Source organism: Vicia villosa, unplaced genomic scaffold, assembly GCF_029867415.1.
Source record: "Vicia villosa cultivar HV-30 ecotype Madison, WI unplaced genomic scaffold, Vvil1.0 ctg.003269F_1_1, whole genome shotgun sequence".
NCBI classification, from domain to species: domain Eukaryota; kingdom Viridiplantae; phylum Streptophyta; class Magnoliopsida; order Fabales; family Fabaceae; genus Vicia; species Vicia villosa.
Window position 1 is genome coordinate 8,617 of NW_026706158.1, and position 8,616 is coordinate 17,232.

The following is an 8,616-nucleotide window of genomic DNA, read 5'->3' on the forward strand; positions in this document are numbered from 1 at the left end:
ATAAGGCTGACCAATCTTGTCCCTATCATCAGGGGGCACCAGGTCACAATATTGAGAACTGTTTCCCTTTCAAGATTGACGTCCAACGATTAGTGAAAAGCGGAATGCTATCCTTCAAAGATACTAATCCAAACGTCCAAGCAAATCCTTTGCCGCAGCATAAAGAAGCTTCAGTAAATCTGGTAGATCAACACCCCAATGTCATTCAAATCTACGACATTCGTCAGATAGGGGAAAATCTTGTCAGGATGCACGCTAAACAAGCTGGGTACGGTCATGTACCACCTCACAACTACTTCACATGTGAAATTTGTCCAAGGAATACTCAAGGATGTGCCGTAGTTCAAGCTGCATTACAAGAACAAATGGACTTAGGATGGATTCAACATATCCGAGTCAGAACTGAGCATGACATCAACATGGTTCAAGGATGTCCAGGAGAATACAAAATCTACAAAGTTGAAGATCTTGAAGGATCGGTAGTCAGGTTCCATAAAACTTTAAATGGACTTGCCTACTTTGGAACAGATTTCCACGCTTACAGTAGATGCGAAATCTGTCGAAGAAATTCACGAGGATGTTTGCGTGTTTGCAACGACATTCAAAAGCTGATGGATGAAAATACCATTACTGTTCTTGCCAACAGAGAAGATGACGAAGTCTTTACCGTATCTCCTCAAATTAATCAAGTTGAACCTATGCAAGTTAAGTATGATAGCAGGAAGACAGCAGTTGCACCACTAGTCATCTACTTACCAGGTCCTGTACCGTATGAGTCCAGCAAGGCTATACCATACAAGTACAACACTACATTCATTGAAAATGGTAAGGAAATACCATTATCGTCTGTTGTCAACATTGCTGATGTTAGTCGAGTCACCAGAAGTGGACGAGTCTTCAACAGAACAACGGAAAATGTGGGGAAACCTTCGGAGGAAGTACCACATAGGCAAGACAATCATCCGACCAATGCTGTTCAAGCGAAAGAAAATGATGAGATCTTGAAGTTAATCCAGAGGAGTGAATACAACATTGTAGACCAATTACTACATACTCCGTCTAGGATTTCTGTTCTTTCCCTGCTATTGAGTTCTGAGGCTCATAGGGAAGCTCTACAGAAAGTTTTGGAACAAGCTTTCGTAGAACCAAGTGTTACTATAAGCCAATTCAACAACATCGTTGCCAACATCTCCGCCGGAACTAACCTAAGTTTCTGTGACGAAGATTTTCTTGAAGAAGGAGTGGACCACAATCTTCCACTTCACATCTCAGTTGGCTGCATGGGTGATACACTCACAGGAGTCCTAATAGACAATGGATCCTCTCTCAACGTCATGCCTAAATCAACATTATCAAGATTATCTTTCGAAGATTACCCTCTAAGAAAAAGTCCTGTCATCGTCAAAGCATTTGATGGATCAAGAAAGTCAGTTTTCGGAGAAGTAGATCTTCCCATAACTATTGGACCTCAGACGTTCAAAATCACTTTCCAGGTTATGGACATTCCAGCACAATACATTTGTTTGCTAGGTCGCCCATGGATTCATGAGGCTGGGGCAATTACTTCAACACTTCATCAGAAACTGAAGTTCATAAGAAATGACAAATTGGTAACCGTATGTGGAGAACGAGCTTTGATCGTCAGCAACCTGTCATCATTATCCGACATAGAACCAAAAGAAGTTGTTGGAACTAAATTCCAAGCACTTTCCTTGGACAAAGGAAAGGAGAAAGCAGCGTCTATCTCTTCATACAAAGATGCAATCCAAGTTGTAAAGGATGGCACTACCAGTGGTTGGGGACACATTATTATTCCTACCAACAACAAGAACAGAACAGGAATTGGATTCTTTCCAACATCATCAAAAACTATTCCAGGGATTGAGGTAGTTCTCCCAATTCAAGAAACTTTCTGCAGTGGAGGTTTTCTTCAACCTGTTCAACAAACAGTCAATACCATCGGTACGGAAAACACCGATGAAGAGGAGTGGTTATCCTATCTTAACAGAGCAGGATATATCTCCCTACCAGAGTCTGATCCACCTTGCTGTTATCCGACTAAAGGATCTGAAAGTAAGACTCAACCAAGCAGTGATGAAGTTACTGACAGCTTCACCACCAGAAATCATGGTTCATCAGAAGAAGTTCCTCCTATCCCCGAAGAGACTTGGGATACATTAGGAGAACCAAGCGGAAAATTCGACTACATGGTGAAATACTCCGCTCCTGAAAGTTCAAGAATCTCTCTTGAAGATATTGTTCCAACTGGATGGGACATTGATTATGAGTACCTCTCTCAGCCAAAAGAGATGTATAACCCTTGCTATTCATCATCATCTACTGGTGAAATCATCATTGAGGATTATATCCCCAAGTCACCTTCCGAGGCTACGGATCTAGCGTTCACATATCTAGTCAATGCCATCTTGGGAGAAGAGCAAGACCAAAATACAGAAGAGGATGATCTCGAAAGTGTCTCCGACAACGAGTCTCTCCATTCAGAAGATTGGAAGTTTCCTCAAAAGAAAGTTCGACATACTCCACTCGGAAATGGGTATGCTCACACCGCTCAGTCTGCTGAAGTAGAAGAAGACCGTCTGAGTGTTGCAAAGACAGTGGTTGGTAAATCAAGACCTACCACAGGCCAGCTTAAGCCTAAGGTTCCAGATTACTTAGTGCACAATGGGGTTCGCCACTACTGGACAGCTGTTGAAGTTTCAACTGTTGTTCGCACTCCTAAGTAGGAACTTTCACCGTTATTTTGTCCTCTCACCATAGCCCAAGGTGAAGAGATGTTTCATAGGGCTTTGCATTTTACTATTTCTTAGAAAAATGTCCCTCTTTGCTTCGCCCAAAGCAATAGAGTTTTGTTTTATAGGGTCTTTGTTTCAAGAAATGACTGTCAATAAATAAAAATGTCATTCTGTTCCTTCGTTAGTTTTTCCCTTTTCTTTTTTTCGGAAATTGGTAATCCTAAAAAACACCCTTAAAAAACATTAAATATTCCATTAACTGCATACACCGAGTCTTCCCTCATTGTCTAAATAAAACTTATCACACATATGCAGATTAATCATAAAATACCCCGTTGAAACGTGCGACCGTATGACTTCTCCAAGCTTTGAGTTTCCTGTATTCGAGGCAGAGGAAGAAGAAGACGAAGAAATATCAAAGGAAATTTCACGGTTACTTCAACAAAAGGAAGAGGCCATTCAGCCATACAATGAGCCTCTAGAGATCATTAACCTTGGTTCCGATGGAAACAAAAAAGAGGTTAAGATTGGAGCTTCGCTCAGTTCAGAGATCAGAGAGAGTTTGATACAACTGCTCAAAGAATTCTCAGATGTCTTCGCTTGGCCTTATCAAGATATGTCAGGGTTGGATACCAGTATAGTGGAGCATCACTTGCCATTAAAAGCAGAATGCCCTCCGGTCAAGCAAAAATTGAGAAGAACTCATCCGGAGATGGCCATGAAAATCAAAGAGGAAGTTCAAAAGCAGATCAACGCAGGTTTCCTCGTCACTTCAGAATACCCTCAGTGGTTAGCTAACATTGTTCCCGTTCCTAAGAAAGACGGAAAAGTCCGCATGTGCGTCGACTACAGAGATTTGAACAAAGCTAGCCCTAAGGATGATTTTCCTTTACCACATATTGATATGTTGGTAGACAGTACAGCAAAATCCAAAGTTTTCTCGTTCATGGACGGATTTTCAGGATACAACCAAATCAAAATGGCACCTGAAGACATGGAAAAAACAGCTTTCATCACCCCCTGGGGCACGTTCTGCTATCGAGTTATGCCTTTTGGACTGAAGAACGCAGGGGCAACTTATCAAAGGGCCATGACTACACTTTTCCACGACATGATGCATAAAGAAGTGGAAGTCTATGTGGACGACATGATTGCCAAATCAGAAAATGAAGAAGATCACATACAAAATCTGACAAAGTTATTTCTACGCTTACGGAAGTTTCAGCTTCGCCTGAACCCCAACAAGTGTACCTTTGGTGTCTACTCAGGAAAACTCCTTGGTTTCATTGTCAGCAAACGAGGAATTGAAGTAGATCCAGACAAGGTCAAGGCAATTCAAGAAATGCCTTCGCCCAGAACCGAGAAACAAGTTAGAGGATTTCTTGGACGTCTGAATTACATCTCGAGATTCATACATCTCATGACAGCAACTTGTGCTCCTATTTTCAAACTTCTACGGAAAAATCAAAGTTGCGTCTGGACAGACGATTGTCAGAAAGCGTTCGACAGCATTAAGGAATATCTGCTCGAACCACCCATCTTATCTCCTCCAGTGGAAGGTGTCGCACGCTCGCGAAATGAACAGAGTCGCCACCAATATATTTATCCCAAAAGGGAAAGGAATATCAGAAAACCTAGAATAAAGAAAGGATAAGAGAAGGTCTTTCGACCAGAGATAGGGTACGGGAGTCGGTTACGCGAGGGGAAGGTACTAGCACCCCTCACGCCCATCGTACTCGATGGTATCCACCTATGTTTGTTGCTATCTAAAGGGTGTATAAATCTAAAGCTTAATTACTAATGGAATGCATGCAAATGAAAGAAGAAACACGGGGAAAATAAGGTTTATAAATAGTTGTGCTCGCTTAGGCCCCGCGACCTAATGCCTACGTATCCTTTTCAGGAATCAGAGCGCCGTAGTTCGGCTCTTTAGTTTTTGTTTGTTTTTGTGTTTTTTAGTGGACGACGTTACATTCGCACTCCGCTGCTCGACCTCTGGAGTCTTAAGCTGGGAATGGAGCGGAAATAACGCGTCGGATTAGGAGAAAGAATGCCCTGAAGGCAAGAGAAAGAATGCCTCGGAGGCAAGAGAGAGAAGAGAGAAAATTGGTTTGTATTTTTTAGGGTAATTCCATGATGAACAAAACCCAATACAAGGTTCCGCACCACTTCATTACTTTGATTTAGGTCTGAGCCTTTATTAAGTGTTTTAAGTGTTTTTGGTTGAGTGTTTTTTAAGGGAATTTACTTTGCGATTCGAATCACATAAAAATGTATAATGATCGAGAAACAGATTAGGGAATGAATCCCGCTCATTTCTCTACATAGAAATCGAGAAACAGATTAGGGAATGAATCCCACTCATTTCTCTATATAGTGATCGAGAAACAGATTAGAGAATGAATCCCACTCATTTCTCTCTCACTAAGTGATTGAGAAACAGATTAGGGAATGGATCCCACTCATTTCTCTCCCACTTTTAGTGAAGTGTGATTCGCCTCTTCCTTTATTAAATGTCTTAAAGTTGAAAAGAAAAAGGGAAAGAAAACTAGCCAAAAATGAATAACTAGCCTAATGTTATGATTATACTTAAGTGTTATGATTATACCTAAGTGTTAGGATTATACCTAAGTGTTAGGATTTTAAGGGAAAAGACTAAGCCTAATGTTATGAAGATTATAGGTCCTAAATCTTAAAGGAAACATACAAGTGAAGTCACAAAATTATAAGTCAAAAGAATCAATGTAAACAAATGATACAAAATAGTACAAAATGATTTAAAGATGACTTGAAATATAGTACAAAGCATGGAAGCAAAATATGCAAAATATAGTACAAAAATCGAATTAAAATACTATTATTTTTATACGGTTTTTTATGGAAGAAAATTACCAATTAGAGGAACCAAAATTAAATCCTAAAAATGATCTAAACAAAGGAAATTTTATTGGTTTTATAGTTTTTAGAACTTAAAAATAATAGAAGAAAATTCTAATTCTAACTAGTAAATCTACATGAACCTGGGGTTGCAATAACCAGATTAGGTCTGTGAACAAGTAAGAATGGCGCAGGGCCCATTGAATTAGCCCAGCAGAGTTTTTGTTAATTGCAGAATTTGTTTAGCCAAAAATGGCATAATGGGCCAAATGGGGGTGTAGAACGCAACAGGCCCAGGGTTTTTATTTACAATTTCTTGGTGCGAAAACGTGTGCGGCATGGGCCACATGGGGGTACGCGGACAGCAATTCGTGAGAAAGCCAAATGCAATGATCATGATCCACCTTCAGATTTTATTTGTTTCAAATAATTCTAATAATCTCGATTAATTATAACTAACCAATGTGTTAACTCAGTTAATACTCACAATTATGATTAAACAATAATTATAATAGAAAAGAGGGATTAGGTCAAATTACTTGTGTCGTATCAAATTCTTCAAGGAACGACTTCTTCTCCCTACTCAAAGCGGCGACGGCGTGATAACTTCCTCCGGCGAAATACTCCGTCTGATTACACCGCCGCGAGCTAAAACACTCTCACCTCTCGAGTTTCAAACCCTCTCTTCGGAGCGAAGACCGAAGATGGAGCCAGAGAAAGGAGATTCCCTTCGATACCTTGGCGAAATAAACGCAATTGAATACCATCGGAAATTCCAGGTATGAACGTCTCCTTAGCCTTTAAACTCGATTTCTTTCTTCTTCTCTTCTTGTTCTTTAGCGTTTTCTGCGTATGGTGATTGTTGTGGCACTGAGATTTGAGATGATGTTGTTGAATTGAAGGTAAATTTCAAAGCTTGAAGGTTGAATAGAGAGTGACGATCTTGTGGTGAGGTTGAAGCAGATTCTGAGGGAGAATTGAGGTGGTTGCAGAGGTGAATGAAGGTTGAACTGAGTAACGTGTGATGTGGATGATTCTGAAGAAACGGTGAAGATGATTGGATGATGATTCCATGGAGTTTCTCTCTGAAAATGAGAGAGAAAGCTCTCAGATTTTGGGTGATTTTGGTGAAGTGTGGATGAAAAAACCGTGAAGTGAGAGGGAGGGTGGTTTATATGGTTGCTGAAGGAGAGAAAGCAGTTAGAGGTGAAGAGATGTGAGCCCTTAGATTGGGGGAGGAAGTTATGAGATCAAGGGTGAGATTTAGGCGGTTATGAGTTGTTGAGAGTTTTGTTAAATTTCTGTTATGTCAGTTATAGGTGGTTAGAGATCCGGTTAGGACTGTTATAAGGTGGTTAGGGAATCTGTTGAGAAGTTGGTTACAAACTGTTTTTTGGTAGTTGAGTTAGTTATGGGGAACTGGTTATTTGGTGGTTAAGGTTTAAGAGAGTTGGCAGTTAGTTGAGAGGTTAGAATGTAACTGATAGGTTAGGAAAGTTAGTTATACTGTTAGCAGTTTGTTAGGAAAAAAGGAATAGGTTAGTGAAATTAGCTTAGGTTGAGACTGAGTTTTGTTCTTGTTAGCACAGGGCCCTTCTTCTTTTTTTTGCTGAATTGTTATGGTTGTGAATATGGGACTGTTTTCTTTATGGTATGCTATTTGGTTTGGGTTTTGGATGCTGACTTGTTAGATCTTGGTGGTTTAATTAATGGTTCGAACTAGTTTATGTAAATACAGGTATACTTTGAAATGGGGCTGAACCGGCACAGTTGGTTTAATAGTCGTCAAGACATGAATTTACTCGATCATGGGGGTTAAGTGGTAACACAATGGCGGTGAGGAGATTGAAGCTTCAAGAGTTTTCTGTGAATGACTTTTGGTGTAATATGCGACAAAGTTTGGATTTATTTTGTAATGAATGGGTTTTAGAAATGATGTAATGGCTTTTGTAATTGTAAATGGAATGGTTATTTGTAATGATATGGACCTTGAATAATGTTGCCTTGTGATTCATAGATGGACCTTCAAATAAATGTATAATTAGGTACTCGAGAATGGGCATTTGATCCTTGGATTCTTTATGTAATGTTGCTTGTTTAACTTCATGGATATTTTTGAGCTTGAAATATAACGCGGGCTTTTCTCTTCACATTCAAATAGAATTTGAATAATTTCTTTTCCAAACTATGGCCCAAAATAAATCATTCCTTAAGCAAGCAATATAAGAAACTCAATCTCAAGAGGCTTGTCATAAATTAACATCTTTATCCAAATGAATATTGTACCGTAATTTATAACTCAAACAGTGAACCAAATAATTATATCCAAATTCCCTAAGAAAGATCCTCTTGATTAATAAATGAATAGTGAAGTAAACCTGATCCAATTGATTTCAGTAAAAACTTTGGTGAATGCAATCATAAGGAAATAAACCCTGATTCTCGATCTTTTGATTATGTATCCAATGAATGTGTGTTGCGTAAAATGACCTAATGGAAAGATGCATATGAATGTGAAACTTAGCCAGTTAGGAATAAATTATATGGGCAAATTTTGGGGTGCAACAGAAGGAAGACCTTTGATAATGTACTTAACCGTCTTAGAAGATTCCATGGGTTGTGTCCTTGGACAGCAAGACGAGACAAAGAGAAAAGAGCATGCCATTTACTACCTGAGCAAGAAATTCACTGATTGTGAATCCCGATACTCCATGCTCGAGAAGACGTGTTGTGCTTTGGCCTGGGCTGCCAAGCGTCTCCGCCAGTACATGATTCGACATACTACTTGTTTGATCTCTCATATGGATCCAATCAAGTACATCTTTGAGAAGCCTACTTTAACCGGGAGGATTGCCCGTTGGCAGATGTTGTTATCAGAATACGACATTGAGTATCACGCACAGAAAGCCGTGAAGGGAAGCATTCTAGCTGAGCACCTGGCTCACCACCCACTCAATGGTCATGAATCAACCAGTTTCGACTTTCC